Source organism: Balaenoptera ricei, chromosome 9, assembly GCF_028023285.1.
Source record: "Balaenoptera ricei isolate mBalRic1 chromosome 9, mBalRic1.hap2, whole genome shotgun sequence".
Classification (NCBI taxonomy): Eukaryota; Metazoa; Chordata; class Mammalia; order Artiodactyla; family Balaenopteridae; genus Balaenoptera; species Balaenoptera ricei.
The window spans coordinates 103,311,806-103,336,347 of NC_082647.1; the positions used below are offsets into that span (position 1 = coordinate 103,311,806).

At 42.9% G+C, this 24,542-nt stretch overlaps 1 protein-coding gene across 2 annotated transcripts in view; it reads right to left on the reverse strand.

Moving 5' to 3' along the window:
- The window catches only part of GLI3 (GLI family zinc finger 3), a 284,678-nt gene that overhangs the window by 165,679 nt on the left and 94,457 nt on the right, over nucleotides 1-24,542 (reverse strand). The window lies entirely within an intron of this gene.

Below are 24,542 nucleotides of genomic sequence, written 5' to 3' on the forward strand. Positions count from 1 at the left end.
AGTATGTATTAATCAGCTCTTTAATTAACAGCTTCCACTGTGGTGGGATCACTAGACAGATCAGACCAACGTTTTTCACCAGTCATGGCTATATTTTCCCATTTCTGGAGATAATCAAACTCCATCAACTTTTCTACATCCTGAAACTAGTAGTCTCAGTATTGAGACCTTACTTTAAAACAAATGCAAAGTCTTGGCCAAAAAAAATAACAACAGAAAAATAATTCATAAATTTGGTTGGTATTTTAGCAAATGACAGTCTTTTTGTATTTAGTAAGGTCTGTGGTTTTTGGTGCCAACACACATTCAAACACAAGTGTATTAAAATGCATACAAAGGTATATGTTTCTATTCATAAAGAGAAATTCAGATATACAGAAACACAACTGTACAAATTATCCTTAAGCCAGTTGCTAATTCAGTTTAGGCACAATACTTGGAAAATAATAAATAAAAATTTTCCACAGCATCAAATAATTTGGTATCCAACTTTCTTTACCACATAGGGAAAGTAAAGTTATTTCATAAGTATTCAGATTTATATTTAAGCAACTATCAGAAATAAAGTGTAATTCAAATAGGGATATAATATGTAACAATCAGGTGAGTAAATTTATAGAACCTTTTTAAGACAGAAAATCTAAGTGTTTACCAATTGCGAATTTAAAGATACTGAGACAGACATCTGACCTTTAACTCTTTTTTTTTTTTGCACAATTGTGCAAATTTTATTATATATGTATCTCTAATACTGTAAAAATTCTGCATGCAAAATATGTCCATTCATATTCAAGTATCCAAGTGTGGTGAAGAATATTTTAATAGTCTACATAACTTGGAAATGTAAAATATCTTCAAAAATATTTTTATGTTTTATGTGTTTTATGAATTAATTAGAAACATGTACGAAATAATTTTTTCTTAGATTATCCATATTCAAACATAAACATGAGAAAGAAATTAACAAATGTCACCATGGTTTAGATTGATACTAGAAATTAAAATAAAGATGTGATGTCTTCTAAACTCAAGAATTATTGCTTTTCCTAGAAATTATTTAGAATGTTAACATAGAGAAAAATATAATTTTTAAAAAATTTGTGCATATATATGGTTTTGGTTTTGTTTTTATTGAAGTATAGTTGATTTACAATGTTTCAGGTGTACAGCAAAGTGATTCAGTTATGCGCATATATATATATACATTCTTTTTCAGATTCTTTTCCATTATAGGTCATTACAAGATATTGACTATAGTTCCCTGTGTTATACAGTAGGTCGTTGTTGTTTATCTATTTTATACACTGTGGTGTGTATCTGTTAATCCCAAGTCCTTAATTTATTCCTCCCCCTCCCCTTTCCTCTTTGGTAACCATAAGGTTGTTTTTTATGTCTGTGAATCTATTTCTGCTATAAACAGGGTCATCTGCATCATGCTTTAACTTTTAAAGCAGTGGGTCTCACACTCTATTGTATAAAAACTTATTAAACACACAGAATCTCAGACTCAGTTCCTGGAAATTCTAACTCAGCAGGTCTGGCGTGAAGTTCAGGATTCCTCATGGCTCTATAAGGACCACAAAGTTAGTTCTGATGCTATAGTTTCAAGAGTCCCCCTAGAGGCAAGGCCCCAGAAGCCCATCAGGTCATCTCTGTGTGACCCCCCCCCCAAACTGCCTCTTCCCATTGTCTTGCCTTCCATTAGACACTTGTGGCGATAAGAAAGTCACCCCCCAAAACTGCTATATTGCAGGGGGGTGGTGGTGATTTTCTTTTTGATCACTGGTAAGTTTCAATCAATGTAAACACACAACAAAACAATCCCTTGCAGAAAAGTCAAGCACATGCTTATTATCTTTATGATGTCTGGTGGCCCATATGACTACATCTTTTTCCTTCATTATATTGACTGTGAGGCTTAACTGGCTTCTGTTACTTTAAGATTATTTCAAATTTGGGAAGAGTCTGACCTGCACAAAGTAGCATGTGGAGGACACTTAGTCTGGGAGCGATGACTAAGCCCCTTAGTCAGGGGGCTAGTTTCAATCCAAGTGCCCCCTTCTCTGAACAACCAAACTGACACCAGAGAAGCTGGGAAAAGGTAGTTAGTTGGATGTTAATTACCTTTCAGCCACTGACGATGAAAGTTACCCTGAACCACCAGCTACGGGATGAGAAGTTCCCATGTTCCACTACTAATTCCCAGAATTGTCCCGTCCCCAAGTACAGTAAGCTGGCTGAGTGTGGCAAAAGGGACCAAAAGTCAGTCCTCCACTTACTTCCCTTTAAACACGTCTCAGAGTTCCCCACTTGCCCCCTTAAAGTGCCAGTTGAGGGTTTGTGAAAAGCTCTGCTTAACTAAAAGTTGCAAAGTGTCAGGACAAAGTTTACTTATGAAATTCGGGACACAGTTTTGTTGAGTTGCTATTCTGTGTGTGTTATAATGAAGAGTTCCAAATATATGCAATGTATGCAAATAGATGTTTTCCTAGGTGCATCCATGGAATCTTTCTATACACAGTGTGTTTTTCAGGGCAATGGGTCAAAAGAACTCACTACACTCTAGAGCCAAACAACATCATGATTTCTTTCTAAAAAGGGACAGGGTAGACCGGGGAGTAGAGTGAAAAAAATATATATTAAAAAGCTGGAAAAGCAGAATGAATGAGTAACAGAAGCTGATGATTTAGTGCTAATGGTTCACTGCCTCCAAAGAAGAGCTCAAGCTGAGCGAGACAAAAAACTCAGCCATTGCCAGAAAGGGAAGCGAAGGATGCTGAAGGTTTGCGGTTTCAATATCAGCAACCCAGGGAGGACAGAGGGAAAACAGAGGTTGCCCCGGTGCCTTGTCCAGGTGGTACCATGGGTCCCCGGCTGGGCCTCTGGACAAAACCATCCATGTAAACCTTAAAGAGGATTAATCCTCAAGGAGCACTGTAATGAGACCTTAAAAGACTGAACAACAGCAGCCTATCACAGAAGCAGGCAGTCGCCCGTTCCCCAAAGTCTTGCTAGCAGAGTTACATCAAAGCGAACGGGCACCAGATAGCAGACTGCTGGAGAAATCCCTTATCTCAGCTCCAGCGGATGCGGCCGCTGTGATTGTCTTGAACTGCCACCTGTCCCAGGCATCTTTGAAGGCAACGCTAAGCCTCTGATGGATCTGACCTCCTTGAGCTGAGATCCTTTTATGTCTTTCTTCATTTTCTGCCCTGCTACATTCTTCCCCCGCCATGCACAGGACATGAAACAAAGGGAGTTCTCACTCCTGACTCACTGTCTCCAGCCATTTGAAAGCAAAGAAAAACAACGTTAAGGATTATACTCCGCCTGTAATAGGGAGCGGTCCTCGGGAGACAAGCCTCTTATTTTCGAGAGTGTAACTAGACCGAGTTTATGTGGAGGAGCTTTACAGTCGGGGTTCAATGGTGCTGGGAGCCAAGATCCCAAAGCTGCATATCTGCGATAACTTGAAAACACAGGAATGATCCTATGGAAACTGCTTAATAATCTCATTTTTTCACAGGAGGACTACACGTTCTAAAATATTAAAACATGCTTACCAAGTCAGTGCACACTGGGACTTGAAAAAAGGATGGCAACAAGCAAATGTCCCCAAACCTGATTCAACTTAAAAGAACTTAAAAAAAAAAAAAAAAAAAAAAGGTGATTGGAGGGAGAAATATTAAACACACTCATATACCGCAGGTGAGAAAAGTTTAAAAGCTGAACTAGTTCCCTGTGGGGCCTTTCTCAGAGGCTGGAAGAATCTGACATTTCCGAATCATACTAAGAGGAAGGGCAGTGTCTGTGTATCTCTGAAAAGGTCTTCCATTTAAGGGAAAGGAACAGTGCTACCATCCAAATCCATTCAATACAAGATTTCTCAACAACCTACTTACACTGTCACACAAATCTGTCTCCACATATGGCTTTAACAATACTCATTTCTGTGACTATTTCTCATGTCTAGTGAAATTCTAGCACTCCTTAGCGACTGATTAGGAGTGGTATTATTTTAATATGTGGCCTCCTCTCACCAAAGATTTCACGCAGCATTAAAAATGTGTGTAAAAAGGTAGAAAATGCTAACTAAATAAAAATCCAGTCAGAGAACAGTCCAGATGGTCAAGACCTAGAGAAAGCGAAATAGAAAATATGCAGGTCATAGATCTCATAGAGTTAGTATAGCTGAGCAGCACATTTAAATCTGAGTTTCCCGGTAGCCAAAGAGAAAAGGGAAACAGTCAGACACATGATATTTCTTTTGCAAGAAGTCAGATACCCTCCCTATCTTATCGTATATCATGGTCTTGCGTTCTGTGTGTACAGTGGTTAAACATTTCGGAAAAGTATATACCTCATGTGAAATAAACCAGCAATTCTATAGCTTCTACCACAGCCTGCTGGTCTGGGTTCTGAGGACCCCACAGGAGAGCACAATGAGGGTCAGTTCAGAGCCAGCCCTGGTTCCAACCACACGTCCTCACACTGCCCGCCCCCAGCTTGGCCTCACCAACCGATTCCAGCTCTCTCGGTTGGGATGTTTAGCTTTTCCGTTTTTCACCAGTTTTCCACCCCACGGGCTTGCTGTCTGATGGACCGTCTATCTTCCCGCTTCTGACACGGTTCACCACTGCAAGCAGCCCTGCCAGTAAGCAGCCTTTTCAACTTGGGCCTGAGGGCCCCTGCAAGGGGTGGACCACTGCTCCCAGGCCTTATCCTGCCTTATCCTCTTCTGTCCAAGCCGGGGTAAAGACGTTTTTCCCTGACTCTACAGCCCATTACACGATCTTCAGGGATGCATGATTAAGAAAAGGAACACAATGACGTTTACTTCATGTGAGGTGGGCGGTGTGTGTTTAAAGCTCAGAAATCTACTCGCCACCATCATCTCAATGAGATCTGACTTGTAAAACTGTTTGCAGACTGTGGTCCCTTCTACCCAGCACACATGCATCCTCAACAGTTCACTACGCCCATCTTTTAAACATGGCCAGCTTCCACCATGCAGACTCGATTCAATACAGCACCAACATAACACCTTTAAACCCTGATAGTACCTGGGACAGGTTGAAAATAACTTTTCCATTTTAAAAGCAAGATAAGTTTATATAATATTACTGATTTCTCCAAGTTAATGATTTCTTTGTGGTGACCTTAAAATAGAGCACGTTAAAAAATAAATTAAAAACAGAATGTATTAGCCAACGGCTTTAAAATAGACTTAATATGCAAAAAAGAAATAACTAAAGAGAAGAGACACATATGGGAACATATATATATATTGATGTTAGGAGAAAAACTTTCCTGTGTAGCAAGTCTGTAGTGAATGGGCACTCAGTTTAAGATCTAATTTGACGATATCATCCATTTTAATTGTTTGTTATGATGTTAGTCAGAGTTGAACTATTTGTAATTTAAATTTCTACTAAACTACCATATTAGTTGCTTTTTTTAAAAAGTCTATTTGGGTAAAAAAAATAAACGAGGGGAGACTTTTCTCAGGAAATGAATGACTGGTCCTTCCAGTGGGAAGGATAAGACTTTTAAAAGACTTTTTGTCTGGCATATTAGTTGCCTTTGGGAAGCTGTACTATTTAAATTGTTTTGTACATTACTCCATCAAATATGTCACAATGACCATGCCTAGTTTTTACTGAAGTAGGGCTCTACCCAGATCTTAGGGTTCAATTCCATTATTTTCAAGCTTCTCAAATTTGTAAAATCATAAAGAGAATAAAAGGCATTCCAAAAGCTAAAAGTAAATTAAAAAGAAGGATTCAATGGCATCAAAAGAGATCCTAAATGGAAGAGGAAAGTCCATGAGCTACACTCTCCTTGTGTAAGAGTATCTTCTTTAGGGTGAGAACCAAGGCAGAGGAGAGGTGAAAGTAATTGCAACCATGCAAGGGTCTTTCCCAGAAGGGAAGGCGATTCGCTAGGTGTTTGAGTTCATTCTCTCATGTCATTCCCATTACCACCTTAAGAGGTTGCCATGTGTGCCCCCATTTTAAAGACGAGGAAACCAGAGTTAAGTGCTGGTTCAAGGTCAGACTGTCAGAAGGTGACAGAGCTGGGACCAGACCCTAAATTTCACTGACTCTAGATCTTTTTGCAGCAGACCAAATATGCAAAATATTTAATTTACCACTTCCAGTTCGAGATGGCAGTCTGGGCAAACACATTTCTCACCCACCCCTCTGAAGACCTCTCTGACATAAATAGATGGAAGTGGATGTTGGATGATAAAAATATGAACAAATAATAATAAAATTTACTGAGTACATATTTTATGCAAGGCGCTTCTAAAAACTTTATTTATATCAACTGATTTAATCCTCAAAACAAGCCTATGAAGCAGGTGTTGCTCTTATCCCCATTGCCGAGATGAGAAAACCGAGGCTCAGAAAGGCTAAGGAATTTGCCCAGGATCACACCGCTGGAAGTGGCAGAGCCAGGATTGGAACCCAGGCAGTCTGGCTTTAGAACCCACACTCTTACAATAAGATCAGAACAAGAAATGTCAATGACTTCCTACAAGATGCAAAGAAGATAAGACTGGAATTATAACTGAGGCTTGTAGAGGGGCCTAGATTATTCTTTAAGGGAGCAAAGATAGAGGTGGTGGCCAGTCCAGCCAAGGAGACTTTGGGCAGAACTTTACATGGAACACCGGCGCCTCTCCTGTGCCTGTCTCCTGCACAGGTGGCTGGCACATTCCTGAGCTATAGTTTTATGCTTCTTCTTCAAAAAGCAAATGCACTAGTATTGAGCAGAGTTCCCTGTGCAATACAGTAGGTCCTTGTTGGTTATCCATTTTAAATATAGCAGTGTGTACTATGTAACAACCTAAATGGGAAAAGAATTTGAAAAAGAATACATACATGTATATGTATAGTTGAATCACTTTGCTGTATACCTGAAACTGACACAACATTGTTAAGCAACTGTACTCCAATATAAAATAAAAAGTTTAAAAAAAAACACAAATGCACTGGACTTGGAAAGCGAGTTCCTTATGGATTTTGGAGCCTTTTTCCAGTCCCATGTCTCTCACTCAAATGCACTCCCCACGAGAGCCATACCAGCTCTTATCGCTGCAGGTTGCCATGACCCCTCATCGGTCCAAGCCACGCTGGCTCTCCCTGCTCCCCAGAATCAAGCCCTTCCCGCCCTGGCATATGGACAGCCCTGCTGTATCTCCCAAAAGATGACCCTGGCCATAGATACGCACCATTAGGACACTCACTCCAAGGAAAGGAAACCAGGATGGCCTCCTTCCCCGAGGTTTTAACACGAACACATACTCACACTCAGGATCACTAGGCTTATGAGGAGCTGGAAGGGCATAAGCAAGAATGACCAAGATAAACAAGAAAACCTAACGCTGGAGGAAACTTTTAGAGGGTTCTGAGAAAGTATTACATACAAAAGACAAGAGCAAGATGCTGAGAAAAGGGAGACATAAAAGAGTTTTCTTTTTAAAAAGCTTTTAGATATTAAAAATACGATTGCTGAAATGAAACTATCACCAAAAGCACTGAAAAATGAATTCAAGCAAATTTCCCAGAACACAGAACCGAAAGCAAACAGTGAGAGAAAAGATAAGAGACGCAGAGAAATAACTCAGGAGGTCAGACATTCAACTAAGCAGAGTCTCAGAAAAAATAAACAGGGTGGATAAAATGACTAAAGATATAGTAGAATAAAAATCATCCCAGAGACATAGAGCGCATCTTCAGATTGGAATGGTCCACCAAGTGATAAGCAAAACGAGCAAAAATGAATTTAATTTGATTTATTTTAAAATACCTACATCTAGGGACATGCTTTCTGACTACCAAGTTTCCCAAAAGTTTCCAGAGAGGAAAAATAAGCCACCTACAAAAGAATACAAATCAAACAGGCATCAGACTTTTCATCTACAACTTTGGATGTTAACAGATTTTTAAAGTTAGAATTCTGACTCAATGATCAAACAAAGCAAGGGCAGAATAAAGATATTTTCACACAGGCAAGAACTCAGAAAGTACATCCTCTGTTGTTGAAAAGTTACTTGATGTACTCCAGTAAAATAAAAGAATAAACTTAGAATGACAAATTTGTCAGACCCGGGAAGCAGTGGTTCCAACCCAGTTGATTGTGAACGGATGTCCTGAGACACCTGGTCCAGACTACCTGGGAGAATGAAGTGCCCAGGAAAGCTGGATATTCTGCCTTAAGGGCAAAAGATGTGGTTGGGAGGTTGGGGAAAAAACGTAAGGATATTATAAAGGCAAATAACAGAGGAAAAGCTAGAGCAACTACAAAAAAGCAATACACTAGGTATGCAAGCTATTAAAACACTTGTTCTTTATACTGGATACATTACTGTCAGGAACCACAAAGAGGTAAGTGAGATCCTAACATTCTACGGTGCAACAGGGAGGAGAATTGCCACAGCCGTAAGGCTAGAGATGCTTTATTGATTTTCAACTTTCAAACTCAACTTATGAACAAAAACATAGCAGATGAGGTGCTGACTGTAAGATACATGGAGATATTAACAACTTTGACACTATAATAGGAAAGCTTGGCTTCAGGAGATTGCACGGGAGGGGGAGGCGGGAAACCTTAATATCCTCATCTTTTGAACTGGAAAATCAAAAGTTACTATGAGGGCTTCCTCGGTGGCACAGTGGTTAAGAATCCGCCTGCCAATGCAGGGGACACGGGTTCGAGACCTGGTCCGGGAAGATCCCACATGCTGCGGAGTAACGAAGCCCGTGCGCCACAACTACTGAGCCTGCGCTCTAGAGCCCACGAGCCACAACTACTGAGCCCACGTGCTCCGCAACAAAGAGAAGCCAGCACAATGAGAAGCCCGCGCACCGCAATGGAGAGTGGCCCCCGCTCGCCGCAACTGGAGAAAGCCTGCGCGCAGCAACAAAGACCCAATGCAGCCAAAAATTAAAAAAAAAAAAAAAAAGTTACTATGAAAAGTTGATGAAAAAAAGAAACAGAGGTTTAAGATAGTCTTTAAAGTTATAAAAATCACCATTAGGCAAAACAATTAGCACTAATATAATATTAATATTGAAAGGAGAGGAAGCACAGTGTTAGAAAATTAAAGGTTAACTGTCTTATTGGAGAGTCAATAAACTGTATTGAGTAAAATATATCTAGAGCTAATATGTCAGGAAATAAGGGCACTGGCACATTCTGGAGCTGTAACGGTTGTCTATCAAAGGAATTAAAACAGAAATATCAAAAATTGTCCTTGGCCTGGGGTTGGAGCAAGAAGGGTGGGGCAACATTAGCTTTGCATCCTAAGCTCTTGTGAACTTTATAATTTGTTGAAATGTGCATGCATTATAAATAATTTTAATTATTTAATTTACATAAAATTATGTAATTTTATATAATTAATAATTAATTATGTAATTACATAAAATTATGTAATTTTAATAAAAATATAATAAAATGTTAAATTATAAAGAGAACTTCAAGGTTTCTTTCTGGATCTTTTCTAGGGATAATAACAAACTAATATTGGAGTAATCAAATAATCCCCAAATATGAAAAGAAAAAACAAGGTCAGCTTTTACAAATCAGTTTTTCCTGTTCAGTTTGTACCTTTGCTTGTACCTGACTCAGCTTTCCCAGTTTGGAATATCACTCTGGGGTGGAATCCTAGTAAAATCCCTTTATAACTCCTGAGTGGATTGGAGGCTTATAGCTCCACAAGTTACATTCCATTTTGGCATCCTCAGGATATCAGCTCTAACTGTTCAACTAAATCAGACATCACTTGACAGAGATGAGCCAATATTCACAGGTTGATTTTGTAAAGCATTTAGCTATGAGTAGAAAAAGACCCTAAAAAGTGTTTAAAATCAAATAAGCCCTCAATGAACACAAGAATCTTCACTTACACTTACCACTCTATCGAGAATCAATTGTGGGACTTCCCTGGTGGCGCAGTGGTTGAGAATCTGCCTGCCAATGCAGGGGACACAGGTTCGAGCCCTGGTCCGGGAAGATCCCACATGCCGCGGAGCAACTAAGCCCGTGTGCCACAGCTACTGAGCCTGCGCTCTAGAGCTCGTGCTCCGCAACAAGAGAAGCCACCGCAATGAGAAGCCCGCGCACTGAAACGAAGAGTAGCCCCTGCTCGCCGCAACTAGAGAAAGCCCGTGTGCAGCAACGAAGACCCAACGCAGCCAAAAATAAATAAATAAATAAATGTATTTAAAAAAAAAATAAAGAATCAATTGCTTTCACAGACATAGAAAATGAACTTATGGCTACCAAAGGGGGAAGAGGAGGGATGAATTAGGAACTTGGGATCAACAGATACACACTGCAATATATAAAATAGATAAACAACAAGGACCTACTGTAGAACACAGGGAGCTATATTCAACATCCTATAATGACCTATAATGGAAAAGATTCTGAAAAAAGAATATATATGTATATATATACATTATATATAAAACTGAATCACTTTGCTGAACACCTGGAATATTGTAAATCAACTATACTTCAATTTTTTTTAAAAAAGCTTAAAAAAAGAATCAATTGCTTTAATTCTTTGCATATCGCCATATCCCACTGTTATTTCCAATGCGAAAAGCCTCTCCTCCAATTTCAGAACACAACAAGGCCACCTTCAATATTAATTTCTAAAAGAAAAAAAAACACTTTTGTAGGAATATTTACTTTAAAGCATGAAATTCTTTATGAGCTTATCTACAAAACAGAAATAGAGTTACATATGTCGAAAACAAATTTATGGTTTCCAAATGGTAAGGGGTGGGAGCGGAGGGATAAATTGGGAGATTGGGATTGACATATACACACTACTATATGTAAAACAGATAACTAATAAGGACCTACTGTATAGCACAGGGAACTCTGCTCAATACTCTGTAATGGCCTATATGAGAAAAGAATCTAAAAAAAGAGTGGATATACGCATACGTATAACTAACTCACTTTGCTGTACATCTGAAACTAACACAATATTGTAAATCAACTATACCACAATAAAAATTTTTTAAAATGAAATTCTTTAAAAATACAAATAAAACTTAAAACAAAGCATTTTTGTTTTTTTGAATTTTATTTTGTTTTTTTATACAGCAGGTTCTTATTAGTTATCTGTTTTATACATATTAGTGTATATATGTCAATCCCAATCGCCCAATTATCCCACCACCAGCCACCCCCCCGCCGCTTTCCCCCCTTGGTGTCCATACGTTTGTTCTCTACCTCTGTGTCTCTATTTCTGTCCTGCAAACCGCTTCGTCTCATAATACCTAAGCCATCAGATTAGAGAGGGAAAAAAAGAAAACGAAGCTCCAACTTCTCAGAATCTATTTCTACCTCGGCTCTTTGTAAAACTAGGCTGGCATTCAAATAAAGCAGTACTCGGGGAGAACTACTTTACCTTGGTCTCAGATATTATTAGCTACGTGGGACAAATAAGGATACGACACACATCTTTAGTATGGCTGATGCCTCCAAGGTCGTGAACTTCAAAACCCATCACAGGATGCAGAATGCAGAGCCTCTAGCCAACCTGCATCCAGGCCTCACTCCCAACCCCACCAAGTGCCCGCCACCCACTGGTGTCGGGAACTCCCGTGACGGGAGTGCCCATGCTTCCACACTGTATCACCCTGTAGGACCTCGACTCTTCTTCGAAGAGGCGCCAATCACAGCCCTAATATCAGACTCTGTTTAACAGAGTTTCTAATTGGAATCTTCATATTCGAGACAGAAGGCAGCAGCAAAGAAATCCAAGCCTTAAAGTCACGCTCACCTGGTGACTCATTAAGAGAGAAAACTTCAGAATATCTGAACATTAATAGCAGGAGACTAGCATGAAAGGAACAAGGCTGTGCTGTTACCAAAAAGAATGGATCTTTTAAGAACATCCTATTGGAGCAGATTTCCAAAAAGGCAGGTCTATAAGGCAGGTCTATATAAGGCAGGTCTCCCAGCTCTTCCTCTGTGGGGTGGGTAGTGCAAGTGCGGACCATTCACCTCGGTCATAGGTGGGCCATTTCACAGTCTAGCGGGCATGCTCCCAGACACTAAGAACACGTGGCCACCAATATGAAATATTAAGTTCCATAACCAAGCGTGAAACGGACTCACGTTTAAGAAAAATCTAGAGCGCATGACCCCAAACTGCCCTTGAACCTTTCATGACCTGGACTCAGTTCCTTGTTCCTGTGAACCATCAGAAGACGGAGAAGAGGGACTTCCCTGGCGGTCCAGTAGTTAAGACTCCGCGTTTGCACTGCAGGGGCTGTGGGTTTCATCCCTGGTCATAGAACTAGGACCCCGCATGACGCAAAAAAAAAAAACAAAAAAAAAACCGAAGATGGAGAAGAAAGGGAAGGAGCATTTGCAGCAGCCTCGATGTACACGAAAATGCCAACTAAAACTTCTGCCCGCCCTAGATCAGAGGGCACGCCTCTAAAAACCCAGAAACCTATTTTTTACAAGCTTCTTAGACTTTAAGGGCAGGAACTGTATGCCGGACGAGAGCCACAGAGGACGCTCAGGTTCCATCGGTCAGGTGGCGGGGGGGGCGTGGTGACATGACCAGTGACAAAGCCTATCTGTGCACCCCCTCGGGAGCCGTGACAGCGCATGCAATCACACGTCACCGGAGGGCCCTGGAAAGCGTATTAGAGAGTAATAAACTCCCATGCTTGGCTGAAATGTTAGCAAGGGTCATGATCAACTCATGTGAAATCTGTCCCCCCAAAAGTCAAAAATTCAGGGGAACATTTCAGATTGCAGTTCAGAACTCCTCATAAATTAATGGAAGTCAGACATGAAAGTTTATAACAGCTGGACCAGGTCAAGCAGAAAGAAAATGCAGCATTGGCATATGGGTTATGTGAATTTCTTAAGAGTCCATACATTTGATATTTGGAAGGAAGAAGGGAAATGTTAATTAGGAGAAATTTCATACCGGATTTAAATTTGCCATGGAGTCAGAGCTCTATTGTAAAACCCCGCTGGAATCAGAAATCACCCTCCCCGGACCCGGGTCGTGCCTTTCATCCTGCTATTTTATACTTGTTGATACGGGACTTAATTGTTTTCATGTGTTGTTTCATGCGATCTCTCCCCAGAATATAAAATCAAGAGCCAGGGTCATACTTTGTATTTCTACTGTGTGTGGTGCTAAGTTAACACTGGGGAATCAATAAAAATATCTAAGTCATCCCTCTGCCTTCTCTAAAAACCTTAAAGCAATTGTCCATAATTTTTAGACTGCTCTAGTTATAAGTATCTCAGGGGATGGTAGTCACTCTTGAAAGTCTCCACATTAACGTTTCTTATTCTCCTGGTACAGGGGAAGCATTATTACAACTTGTATCCTTATTACCAGATCCAGATTTATCTCAAGTCAGATCAAGTCCCCTGAACTGCAACTCTATGCAGAGAGGGTCTGATACTCACATCAGTCTTTAAAGCAAACATCAGTCTTGCCTGCAGGTCCTTGAGAGAAAGGGATACCCCCTGGTCTCCTCCTTGACTGTCTTCATGCATTTGCTTCTGTCTTTTCTTTCCTTAGCATCTATTTCCTCATTTGAGTCTCCATGTGTCTCTTTAGCCTGCACTGGCTGTGTTATTCGTATTCAGTCCTTTTCATCTTTCCTCATAAATCATTCCTCCAGCTTCTTAATCAGGCTTAACTGCTGTTCCCCAGGATTCTTTCAGTGTATCTGAGACACCAAAGCCAGGAGACCAGGAACTGCCCATATTAGTGGGACAAGAAGATGCTTTTGTGTGAAAAGACTATGGTTCTCTCTCTCTCCCTCTCCGATATAAACATTCCAAGCATACTTATAAATAAGGGATGCTCTTTCCCTGCCGCTTCCTCCCCTGGGTGGGGCAGGGTGGTCCACTGCTCTGATGTCACAGGAGAAACAGGTGAGGGATGGCATGGTGGCCTCAGTGCAGCTGGAGGAGCTGTCCCCAGGCTGGCCTAGGTGGGTCCAGATGCTGCATTATTCTGGTGACACGTGAAAGCCCCAGTTACTTACAGAGGCTGCCCTTCGGAATGGAGAGTTCACATAACGAATCCACCTTTGAACCAACAGACAGCCTATGGCCCCAAAGCCCCTGCAGGTATGGGGGAAACAGGGACATGGTGGGGAGACAGAGTCTATTTAACAAGACAAGTAGGAGAGCAGTGCACGTGGGGCCTCCCTCACTGGCTCCCAAGCCCTGGGCCGTGGAATCCAGACTCAAACTGGCCCTGGGAACAAGCCACATGATCACTCCAGATCTCAGCCTCAGTTAATGCAGGTGCCAAATGCGTTTGTGCGAAAACTAAATGAGATCGTGTTATGGGGTCCTTAGCCCAGCGCCTGGCACACGATAAATGCTCCACTCATGGGCTTGTGGTGACCGCCACTGTTTCCCCACACACTTATCCCCCCAAAATAGAGACACAGAGAGGACCAGGAGGCCTCCCCATATTCAGGTCATAGGTAACCTCCAATTCTTTGGAAGAGTCTCAGCTGAGAAGCAATTTCTCCTTCTCTCCCACGTAGCCACGCCTGGAACATAGCAAGGGCAAAGGAAGCACCGGGCACACCTGCGTTCTCCATGCTAGGATCTGACAGTCCAGACCTGGAGACCCACGTGGCAGGCAGCCTGCCCTCCCAAGCCCCTCCAGACCCTTGCCCGTCACCATTAGCAACACCACCATCCAGTTGTGGAAGAATCCCTAAGTTCCCTACTGAGCCAGCATGCCCAGGCCCTTGTAGAGACCTGCACTGCCATTGTGAAGTCTCAGCAGTTATGGGGCATGAGTTAAGGATTTGAGCTCTGGAGGCAAACTCCGTAAGTTCGAATCGTGGTTCGGCCACTTTGAACCAGGTAAAAATGGACAAGTGACTTAGCCTTCCTGGACCCCAGTTTCCTCATCTGTCCCTGGGGAAAATCATGGCGGCCTCTCATAAGGTTGTTGCGGGGATTTAATGAGTTCAAGAACAAAGCCCATGCCATATGGCACACAGTGAGGGCTCGATTTCTGCCGGCTATAATTTCTAAGCCAGAGGGACCCCACCTGGGCTACTGCAACACCTCTTGACAGTTGTCTCCCTCATTCTACACTCCGCCCCTTCAGGACAATCCCCACACACCAGCCAGAGTGATATCCCTCAAGTAAAAAATCAAATCACGTCACTCCCTCCACTGGCTTTCCATTTGCCTACAAAGATCCCCTCAACTCATCTCCCCCACCTGCCCACCACACTCACCTTCTCTCTGCTCCAGGACGTGGCCATGGCAAACCCACGAATTCCACTCTTGAAGTGGAATGCTCTTCCCTTGGACCTTCCCAAGGTTGACTCCTTTTTATCACTTGGGTCTCAGCTGCAAAAACACCACCCAGGAAGGCCTTCCCCGTTCTGCCCACCCATTCCAAGGTACCATGCTCCACCCCGAGTCTCTCCCCAGCACACCGCCTGTTTTAGTGGGCTCAGAGCACCCACTGTGCTATCTTGTTGATGTCTCTGCCCCTGTGTTTGGTGTGTATCTCCTCTGGCTGGAATATGGGCTCCACGAAAGCCTGGACCTGATTGGTCTTGGCAAGTGCTGGCCCCTCAGGACCTAGACAGTGCCTGACTTACAGCAGACTCTCAAAAAGATGCATGGAATTTTGGAAATGAGAATGAAGATCAGGCATCATGTACCCAGTGGAGTAAGACTTGAAGCAGGGGCGTGATCAGAATAGCTGGGGACACTGGAGGCACTCAGGTGCCTTCAACTGCTCATTGATCATCTCTCTATATCATCATTTGTGTAATGTGATGGGCAAAAATTATGCTTAAGACATCATTAAAGATAAAACACAGAGGCTACATAGAAATGCATCCCACAGCATGTAATGCTGTGGGATGTACCTCCTATACATTAAATATAGAAGTGAACTACACATTTGCTCGAAAGAGTCAACCTATGTGGTAGGATTTGTCGAGCCAAGCTGGAATCACAGATGCTGGGGGAGAGTGGGGTGAGGGGGGAGTGATGGCATCCTATGACATTCCTTACTTAAAGGGGAAAAACAGGGATTGGGGGGGAAATCTGAAATCTTGCCGAACTCGAATGCAGGTTTATTTCACGAAAGCAAATGGAAAGAAGAGGCGGTGTCTTGTTTCCCAGGACGCTCCATGCACACTTCTCTGCTCCTCTCTAAACTAGAAAGCAGGCCCCCCTCTGATCCCACTCACAAGTCACAAGCACAGTCAGGATGCAGATTTGGGGCCCCCCCAACTGGACGAGTAAACACCCAGCTTCCTAGAGTGGGCTTCTTCTGACCTACACAATGCCCGCTGATTAGCCCCGCAGCCCTCCATAGAGAGGCCCGGCTCCTCCTCAGGGGTCCCCCCATCTCCCCTAAGACTATTTCTGTCCAGGCCAGATTGCGGGCTTATCCCACCCCTGGAAGTCTTTGTTCTCATTTTCTCCCAGTGGTATTAGCTACTTGATTTCCCAGCTGAATTTCACTTTGTTATTTCTGGCCCCTCTCGCCAACCTTGCCGTGGGCCCTTTGCACAATTCCTCTAGCTCAACTGACGTTAGGGGATTTGCGTTTTTCAATGACATAAAACTCAAGGTTTTTTATTTTATTGTGAATCTTATATTCTGAAGTTAAAACGTGTCTTGCTACAGAACATTCCTGATTCACTGGAAATGAAACCACATTTATTTCCCAATGTTTGGGATTTGTACTTTGAGACCCAGCTATCGTGATTATCAGGGTTACCTAATACAGAAAAGCTCAGCAGTTGGAGAACAAGTAGAAATGGATTTTGTTGTCTTCGAAAGAAAATATAACACGCGACTCAGGGGAAACAGCAGCACGTCCTTGAAGACCACGGGATAAGAAGTCAGCCAGAGAAGTCGGGAGGGGCTGGGGATGGAATCACAGTGGCAAATCAGAAGGAGGAGGTGAATTAAACTCTGCAACAAATCCTGGGCTGGTGATGGGAAGCATAGTTACCCAAAGATCTGCTTAAATACGCAAAGGCCAAGAAACAAGGCTTAGGGCTCACCGTGGATTCATACAGAAGAGGATCAGCTCCCAGGGAGCCCACTGGCCGGCACCTCTTCAGCCTGTCTCCTGCCACTCCCTGACCTGAGCTCCACCCACCAACCCCAGAGTCCTCTTGGGTCCTCACGAGTGACATGTTTTCCTTTGGCCTCCACACCTTCAAAAACGTTCCTCTCTACCTCTCTATCACAGGTAGAGACGTCACTTCCTCCAGGAAGCCTTCCTGACCCATCAAGTCAGGGTGAGGTATGTGTGTTACCTTCTCTTCAGGGGCCCTGCATCTATCTTTTATGATACATCCTTTGTGCTGACTTTAGGCAAGGGCTTATCTACTTGTCTTATTGTCCCATTGGCCTGAAGCTTCATGGAAGCAATGACCTTGTTCTTTCTATCCAACACTTGTTAGCACTTAAGAGACACTCAGTAAGCATGATTCACTAACAAATGACTGACAGGGGAACCAAAAATACAAACAGCTCAATGAGTCAAGAACTTTCTTCATTTTTTTCTGAGAGGAAGAAACTCATCAAAAACTGAGGTTAACAAAAAGCCAGGAGGCCCCCCAAAGAAGAGAAGATATTAGGAAGATAAGAACAATGCATTTTAGGAGCGACCCAATGTAGAGACCCACATGTAAAAGCTAAAAGGATTGAAAGTTGGATGCTTTTCAAAGAGTTCCACAAGACTCCAAACTCTATCAGAACGTAAGAAGGACAGAGCCATAAAATGCCAGATCGGCTGCCCTATATTAAACCAAACTGCACAAGGCACAAAGAGAAAAATCCAGCCCTTTCACTAAGTAGGATGAAGATACAGCACAGATTTATAGGTACAAGATCAAGAAAGCTAAAGCAAGGCAGGAGATGCAGCTTTCAAGAGACATCAAAGGTAACATTCTTTAATTATACAACAAAAAGGAGGAGGGGGCCAAGGATAATGTTGCCTCTGTTAGAAAATAGGCTGGAAAGCTGTTAGCACATGGCTATGAAATGGCAGGCATTGCTGTGTTTCTCGTGCTTTTTCTCAAGGAAGGAGGGAGGGACGGGGGGAGGGAAAGAAATCATAAGCAACTAAAAACATTGCCGCTTGTGTTGGGTGTTGGGCGGGTGGCCAAATTAGAAAAGGAAAATAATTCCACGGAATATTTAAACAACTGGATTCATGATCCTGATCGATTTGTCGATGGAGGATCCCATTACCATGGATTACACGCATACTTGCACACTAATGAGTGGGAAAGATGTTACCGAAATCATGAATTGCCTAGAGGTTATTGAAGATAAGACAAATCACCGAAATTCGCTAAAGGGGAAAATAAATATCATGCTCACCTTAACTACAGGAAAAGATACCTACCCCTTCGATTTTAGACAGGCTTCAAAACACACAGGAGGGGTGAATCTCCTGTGAGAATCCCGTGGTGTTTACAATGAGTTGGTCCTCATCCAACGCCGGGAGCAAAGTGTCAACCTCCTCCAAAGTACCACATCCCACCTCGTCGGAGCACCCTGGCAGCTTTAGATGTGCTATAGGTAGGCAGAAGCAAATGTGCTTGATGTTTATAAATGTATAAATGTGTTATAAACACTTTAAACCCTGCTTACGTTCGTTCAGAAAGGATGGGGGAGGGGAGTAAGTGTGGATCAGAGGTTGCATATAATGGGTGAATTATAAAATGGATGTGTGATGTGTGATGTGTTTCAGGGTGAGAGTTACACGTGAACTTGGAGTGCAGGGTAGGAAAATATCCTTGTGAGATGGGACTCAGAGAAGTCTTTCACAGGAAGTGCATCTTTAGTAAAGAATAAGTAGGACTTGAAGGCGAGGAGGAAAGCCAAGAATTATTCTGGGAGGACCACAGTGTGAGCAGGGCGGCCTGAGCAGTGGACGTCAGGAGCCAGACTTGCCTGCAGGGGGCACTATTTGGACAACAGAGGGTGAGAGGGCAGCGCCAGAGCACCAACAAACAGGCCAACTGGTTCTCTCTAGAACATGATCTCCCTTTGCCTTTCCTTTCTATTCCTCTCCTGGAGGAATGGCCTTCAGGCTTCTCCCTGGTCCCCTCTAATAAGTATGTCCTAATAAGTAATTCAATGGGTAAAATCAATAGCTCATTTTTCCAAAGGTCACAGTGCTTCTCTCCGCATTGGGTCCCAGTTTCAAGTCGTTATCTCAGAAGACCCACGCGTGGAATCACAGTCACGTCAAGTATGAGAGTAGTCAAGATTCAGCCGGGAGAGTGGAATCTGGAGCCCCCTAAAAATGATCCCTAAATTTCTACCGCTTTCTGCAGAGGTGCACTGCAATGCAGCTCTGTAAAAAAAAAAAAAAAAAAAATCTGTGGAACTGGCTCACTGTTGCTGGTCTTAAAACATTACCTCCAGGTTGTTGAAAGAAAGCTTGGATCCTGACATTGAATTTCTAAGAGGACAAAAATTAGCAGGGAGCTATTCTTAAGCTCACGAGTTAAGTTTTGCAAAACTTCCTAGACTTGCTTGCATCTCCCGACTCCAGCTTCCCTACAATTCAAGACAACCAACCCAGGATACAAGACACCTAGCAAAGCCCCCAGAGTATGACCCAACATCAGTCTTTCTGGTAAAACCCTCTAGCTTTCAAGGGGAAAAAAAAACAAAAACAAAAAACAATCCCAACACTCCTGATTGGCTTGTCAACTGTTTTCCAAAGACGGAAACGACAGCTTGGATGAGAACAGAACTGTGTGTTCGGGGAACTGTCACTGCCTTTGCAGTTTGGTCAACACCAAACTGTTCACTTGTGCCTCGTAGGCGTCTTTCTCTTTCACAGCCTCCAGATGACACTCCAGGAGTAAAAGAAATGTGAGCAGGTACGTCTATTAAATATGTAAAATACACCTCTTCCCTTCCCCTCACTTAGAAAACGTGTTTCTAAAGGGTGTGGAAAGTCACCCAATATAAAGACAGACAGGTAGAAGAAACATCTTCCATACCCTTTTTTTTTTAGCACTTAAGAAGGCAAGTGGGCTCAGCACATCAGCTTTGCACAGAAGACAAATGCCAGCCAATTAAAAATTCAGTTTCTTTTCTTTAAGCTAATTCCTCAGGTTTTGCTAATTAGCAACTAATAGTTCTGTCATCCGAGCTGGGAAACATAAGGAAGAATACCAGCGGTATGTTTTCAATCAAAGCATTTACATGGAGGAATGAATCATATTTTCCAGGAGGAATTACTGCTTGGGAGCAGTTGGGGGCAGAAGGAAAGCAGTCTTCACACAACTATAAAACTGTAAAAGAGACCTGAAATTTTAGAAAAGGGGGCATCTTTCTAAACCCTCCCCGCCTTTAACAAAACCAGCAGGGGATCTGTATGACATGACTGGTGATTCCAAGAAACTCCCCACCAAGACCCCTGCAGGGACCGTTAAAAAACTGGACTCCGCACAGTGAGATAGAAGACAATGCAACACATGTTTTCTGTAATGGGGAAGAGAATAAAAGTTAAGTGTCGGCCAGGGTACAGGAATGCTTTAACTATTATGTCACCTGCCTTGTAAGTTTATAAAAGAAGAAATGCACAGTGGTTAAGTGAAGGCGGGGGGGTGGGGGGGGGACGGTGATGGTGGTTTGAAATATCTGGCTACAGATGAAGCAGGAGCAGAATAAAACTGCTGAGAAATCTTTGGGCCGGGAGATGGGGATCCTTATCCTGACTCCAGGACAAGTAGGTCAGATTCCCCGAATCTGGCCCCTCCCGTGCTCTCCCCAATTATAAAGCGCTAGTGATCCTGCACCAGCCAGCCTGTCAGCACCGCCCCAGGTCTGAGCCATGCAGCTTGAACATCAACTTTCCTGCCTTGACATACACCCCATCCACAGCTACCCTTGGCGAGACAAACCCCCCAATCCCCCAGTGAGGATTTTATTCCAAACACATGTTGCAAATGTTTGAAGTGCCCGCTATCCTGGGGTTTTCTTTTTCTTTTTTTCTAAGTGAAACCCACAAAACCGAAAATACTTTGAATCCCGCCTAAGTGCAATTTGTGAAGATGCAACATTGCCTACCCAAGTATAACAGAGTGTTGTGCAATAAAAATTTTACAGATGTCCTTCTGAGGGGAAAAGCGATTTTCCCTTTTCCGGTCTTACAGGAAGCCTGCCCACACGTTAGAAATACAAAGTTAGTATATATAGAAGCACAAATTAGGCATCTTGGAACGTCTGCATTTTCCAACCACAGAGAAACGCAGGAATTACTGTGAGAGTTCACATGCCCAGATACACTGGATTAGAGGAGTCTTTCCTCTCCGACGGTCTGGTGGGGCTGGCAGACGACTCAAAGGAAAAGGGAATGGCCTGAAAAGATGCTCTGAACTGTCAGCTACCGAAGGTCTGCAGTGAACTTATGTTCTTGACAAGGCTGCCGACTGAGACAAGGTAAAGAAACGTCGCCAAACCTTTACGTCTCATTTTAAAAAGAGGGTACTTTTCTCACACACTAAAAGATTCTTAGAAGATGTGTCAGTTTCAGCTTCCCATCAGTCGTTTATCTGGATAATTAAATCCACGTGAGGTGGATAAATATTATTACAAGGTACCTAAAAAAATGTTCATTATACTGGCAGAAGATTAAATAATCCAACAGGGTTCTAGAAAAAATAAAGTCATATCCTACTGACCCCTTGAGGCTTAGTTTTAGGACATCTTTAAATTATTTACCATGAACACCTAACACTATACTTTTAATTTTTCCACATGTATTAAGTTTGTACTTGTTACATAAAACACTTTCTGCTAGGAATGTAAAAGGTTAAAACTCCAACTCACGTAAAAGCTTTAAAATTTCTCTACTCCCCAAACAGGAAAAAAATGATAGTCTGTCCACTAAGGTTCATCGAGAAAGGATTCTGTTCAGAGGGCCACGGCACCCCTCGCTAACCGCACACCCTTTCCCTAAGGGTTACAACTCACTCCATCTGTAATCTGTATTTATAGAAGATGCTGACCTCAGGGAGGGAGGAAAGCAGGTCTGGCGGAGAAAAGCCAGTCTGCACTGAACCGAACACAACTGCAACTCTGATAAAAAAAACACGTCGGTTTGGAGAGTGAACGCATCACGTACAGATGGTGGTGAGGACACGGATGATGATGATGACGATGGAACGGAAGGAAGAGCAAGAAAGAGGAACAGGAGAAGGAAGATGAGGCAGAGGAGAAACGGCTACCGTAATGATTCCGATGCAGTCACCATGAGCCAGAGATTGTACTCAATATTTTATTGGCATTGTCTCGCTTAATCGTCACAAGGACGCCATGGGGCTGGGGGTCTTACACCACTCCCATTCAACAGTTAGGAAGGGATCCTTAGAGGGACCTGAGAGCACAAGCCTACTTGGCGACAGTCACACGGCCAGTAGGTGGCAAGGCTGGAACTTGAGTGCCCTAGTTGCTGAGCTCAAGTCTGTGTAATCCCTAGGTCTCCCCATCCATATGATGTATGTAACGATAGCATTTATTCATGTCCAATTGAGTGAGTACGTTGAGAGGGTGGGTCAAAATGGCACTTGCCGTTTGGTGACAAACAACCTACCTTGCTTATAAATTACCGTGTGATTTTAATAGTGATTTGAAAATGCAGTGGGAAATGCTGAAGCACAACCAACCTATGGGTGCGATGTCCCCTAAACACAGTGACAAGGAACAGTTCCAAGAGCCACCAAGAGTTCTCCAATGCCCCGTGCTAGTTCGTACTCCACTGGAGGCCCAGGACGGGGGGGTCGCACACATGGACCACCGAGAGGGGATGAGGGCCTCAGGTGTGCAGAGATCCCGGCCTCTCAAATGACGGGGAGAGAATTCAATGGGCAAACCGTTAGAACAAATGGGCCAAGAGCAAGCTGCAAGTTGGACGGCACAGACAGAAAGTTAGCAGTCATCTGCCTACTTCGGGCAGCTGTCCTGACTAATTAACTACCTCACCAATTAGTGGGCATCTGGAATCGAAAACACAACACAAATATGAGATGGGGAGAGTTGGAAAGTTGTGTTCCCATCGAAGGGCAAAAACAAGGCAGGGAACGTGTGGCGAATAATCTGGACTTGATCGTTTTTCAAAAGTAAGCGTACTCTCTGGGAATATTAATATAGGTCAAGAGTATGTACAGTCCCTCCAATTTTCTGCATGGATGAGATCTAATGCAGACCCATCCACAAAAATACAATGTAGAAAACTTAGGAATGTGCTCGGAAAAAAACCCTACCCACACTGTTTTAAACTCTCATTCCAAAAATAAAGGAGAAATAAAATAAAACGAAAGAAACCTCTAATGAGGGAAGGAAAGGAACATACACATTACACCTCCTCCTTATTTCTGTATCTGTAAAAGTAACAACTGTAGCCACAGGGCCGATAAGCACTTTTTAAACAGAGAAGTTGTAGCCTTTTTTAAAAGCTAACAAGAAGCCAAACCTTTTCCTCCATGCCTCTGACCACTTAAAAAAAAATCTCCCTCTACTGAAGAAAATAATGTATCTTCCATCTTTACCAACAATATACTCTCGTTGGGGGGAGGAAGAAGCAGCATTTACTGAGACTTAAGGTTGTGCGAAGCTCTTTGATCTGCACCCTGATGAGTGAACATTCCCCTCTGCTTCAAGCCAACTAATGAAGGGATGAAATTAGCTTTTATCCTGGGCACTTTCTTGAGCCAAAAAACATGCACTAATCAGCTGTCCTCACTCATCAGTCATCTGGCTAATGACCTTTTGCCTTAAAACACTAAAATTTCTGAACGATGTGGAAAAAGGGAAACACAAATCAGTCCCCCCTCCCTGGAGCGCGATGGATCAACTGGAGCCGGAGCCGGGAAGGTTAAACAGCAGGTCTGTATCCTGGCAAGGTGATAAATCTGTAATCAAGAGCTGCACGCCTGGGCATCTCAATATGAACTTCATTACTCCACCACCGAATTACATTTTTTTAACTAGAACCAGGCCAGAAATACACTGAACCCTTAGATATTTTCCTTTACGTTCTGCCTTGGGAGAAAACCGTTGTATAGGTGTGTTCGGAGCCCTAATTAATTTCTTAAACTTTCTGAGTGATGGAAAAGGAGCTTTCCGAGGTCTTCTGGTTTGCTGATTGCAGAAGAAAGTAGAACACAGAGAAAAATCTTCCATAGGAAGGAATTCAGCCTTGGTTGGTTAGAAGAGGTTTGTTCCTCCTCAACAATGAAGCAAACAAACAAACACACACAAATCATTGAAACGGGGAATGGCTGCCATTAAAGACGTCTGCTAGTGCCTCCCACTTCCATAACTGCCCCCCTCTACCAGTTTTCCTCCAGCAGCATCTACTTGGGCGGAGCAAATCTGGTTCTAGTTCCCGGGAAAGGTCCATGTGGATTAGCCACAGATGGACACCTTCCTGACGGCGGCCCTCCAGCCCCCTCCGAGGCCTGAGCTGCTTAGGGATGGAAGGAGAT